The 3077-nt window shown below is 31.6% G+C and overlaps 1 protein-coding gene across 1 annotated transcript in view; it reads left to right on the plus strand.

Moving 5' to 3' along the window:
- Positions 1 to 1788: 1788 nt before the first annotated feature.
- The window catches only part of LOC136041577 (glucose dehydrogenase [FAD, quinone]-like), a 53599-nt gene continuing 52310 nt past the window's right edge, over positions 1789 to 3077 (plus strand). Inside the window, exon 1 of the mRNA XM_065726269.1 lies at positions 1789 to 1825. The gene's annotated coding sequence lies outside the window, so the exon portion shown is untranslated. The remainder of the gene's footprint in view (positions 1826 to 3077) is intronic.

Raw genomic sequence — 3077 nt, forward strand, 5'->3', positions numbered from 1 at the left:
CACTGGTAAATGTTTGTAACTTGCAGCCCCTTCCCAAGGGGACTCTGGGGGAGTATGCCGTCCCCAAGAGACATAGTTTTAAGATTTTTCCGACAATGCTGAAAAAATGGCTATCTCAGAATTTTTATTCAGTGACTTTGGGGAAAGTATGAGCATTGGAGGGGGCCTAGGGGCCCTCGAATTTTTGTGGTCACTTAAAAAGGGCACTAGAACTTTCAATTTCCGTTAGAATGAGATCTCTCGCGACATTCTAAAGCCATTGTTTCGATACGATTATCCCTGGGGAAAAAAACAACATATAAACACGCATCCGTCACCTGTCTTGTGGAAAAAAAAATATAAAATTCCACACTTTTGTAGATTTGTAGTATTTTCTGATACATTGAATCTGATAGCGTATTTTCGTTAACCACCTATGGCTTTTGAGGGGTGTTTCCCTCTATTTTCTAAAATAAGGCGAAATTTCTCAGGCTCGTAACTTTTGATGGATAAGTCTAAACTTGATGAAACTTGTATATTTAAAATCAAACAGTTCGTGGTACCGAAAAAGCCAAATAAGAAAACGCTATAAATATATTTGAATGAATTATATTTACTTTGAATTATTTAATTTGATTTTTTTTTGTATTTGATACCTTGAGTAAAATTGCAAATTCAGTAATTAGGTATCAAACAGTTCGTGGTAACGAGCTGTAGTAAGGAGCGACCCGGTTCAATACTAACCAAAACTCTAAAAAATTGAATTCTGATATAAATAGCTACGTTAAAAGAATCGCATTTTAACTCTGATTTTAAATATTTAAGTTTGATCAAGTTTAGTCTTACCCATCAAAAGTTACGAGCCTGAGAATATTTGCGAGAAAAACTTGAGAAAATCAATGCATGTTTTGATTTTGGCTCTCCGCAAATGAATAATTTACGAAGTAATTCTTTTCATATACGAAGTAATTTCTGTTCGTTTTATGTTTTAATGACGCTCCTTACTTTCCGTTAAAAAAACTTGTTTTGTTTTGATTTAATCACCATTAAAATACGATTCTTTTGATTCAATTTCCTTTCTGAGGGATTAACCAAATTCTTGTGAGGGCGAAGAAAAATAAACACAAGACAGAAAAGGGTAAAATGTACAAAAGTAAAACAAGCTCCATCAGAAATCTGGGAGCTTCGAGTGAAAGTACACACCCAATGTATTTGTTTTCAGGGAAATTATCTACATTTTTTTCTTACTTTATTTAACATAATAAACAAAAGTATTAACCATTGCAAATATAAATCACAACGCTAGAGGAAATATAATTTTTTCTAACGCGTTATTACCTGCATAAACATTAAGAGAAACATCCTAAACCAATAAATCAACTTAAAAAAGAAAAGAAAAAATTACCTTATCCCGCACATCTCCTCCTCAAGTCAATCCCTCTTTCAGCGATGGTGCCCCTCTTTAATAAACAAGTAATTTTTTTTTAATTTGGTAATAGTTTTTTTTCAAAAGATCTAGGAGTCAGCATTTTCTTTTTTTTTTGTAATTATGTAGATTAAAAAAAAAATAAAATTAAGCTTGTTTTAGTCGAGAATGTCTTTGCAAATATTTTAAGGAATTGACCTCTTTGTTAATCTTTAGATTTATACCAAATAAATATATTCTGTTCCAAATCTTTTTTACTGATCTTATTAACGATTAAGAAAAGCCATGAATAAATTCATTAAGTCATAGAGACTTGTTCCATTATTGCTAATTATAATAAGATAATAAGGCATTAAAACAAATTTTGTTCAGTTTCGAATTGACTGTGAAAGGTGAAAATAGGAATTGGCTTGCTTAAAGGTAAGACAATGAGGGTGGCGTAAAAGAAAATAAACTAGGGATCTGCAAAATGTATTTTTCAAAATATAAATATGATAATATTTAAAAATATAAATAATCTTGAAGAAAATACTTAGCATTTGATAAGTAGAGTAAATATTTTGCAAAAATTCATCAACTTTAGATTCACCCATGAACAACTAGTACCGTAGGATAGTGTGTAGGCCAATTGGGGCTGGAGAAAAGGCATAGGAATATCGTAAAAAGTTTACCATATTTGGAGAAAAAAAAATCAGACTGCAAAAAGTGTAGTATAAGCATAAAAGGGAGGTGATATCCCTTATGCATGATACCTCCTGTTAGGTCTAATCTTAATGTCGCTCTGTGCTTTCATTTGCAGAAAATAAATCTTTACCTTTTTGTGAGTTTTAATGACATTGTGCATAATCTATATATTAGGGGAACTCCCAATCCTATACAACTATGCTTTTAAAATGAAAATTGCACATAAAAACGCAAGCATTTATCAGAAATCTCCAAATAATCTTATCAACCATAATAATAAATTTTGGAGCAGGAATTCACCAAAAATATTGTTGTCCTAGGGGGTATCTGCCTTCCTCTGTATTTGTGCAGTAAATAAAATAACACCAGGTCATTGTGACATATAGACTAATATATAACTAAACATATTATCAAGAAAAATAATATTTCCGGAGGCTATCACATAACCTATATTTTCGAACCTGCTTTAATATACATTAAATAAAAAAAAAAAGTTTTTTTTAACTGAAAGTAAGGAGCTACATTAAAACTTAAATTCGAACAGAAATTACTCTGTGTATGAAAGGGGCTGTTCCTCCCTTAACATCCCGCTCTTTACACTAAAGTTTTACTCTTTCTCTCAATCCTACTTTATTAAACAGTAAATAACTTTAACGCAAAGAGCGGGACGTTGAGGGAGGAACAGCCCCTTTTATACACGGAGTAAATTCTGTCGTTTTAAGTTTTAATGTAGCTCCTTACTTTCAGTTAAAAAACTTGTTTTTTTAATTTAATTTTTGAACGTTTTTGAACTAATGCATGTTTTTATTTTAGCTCACCCCAGAGGAATAATTAAAACAAAATTAGCGTATTACCTTTTTTGCCAAATGGCTCTCTCTTTGTTTTGATCAGACGATTTTGAGATAAAGGGTGGGAAAGGAGGCCTAGTTGCCCTCCAAATTTTCGGTTACTTAAAAAGGCAACTAGAATTTTAATTTTTAACGAGCGT

The sequence above is a fragment of the Artemia franciscana genome, unplaced genomic scaffold, assembly GCF_032884065.1.
Source record: "Artemia franciscana unplaced genomic scaffold, ASM3288406v1 PGA_scaffold_30, whole genome shotgun sequence".
Classification (NCBI taxonomy): domain Eukaryota; kingdom Metazoa; phylum Arthropoda; class Branchiopoda; order Anostraca; family Artemiidae; genus Artemia; species Artemia franciscana.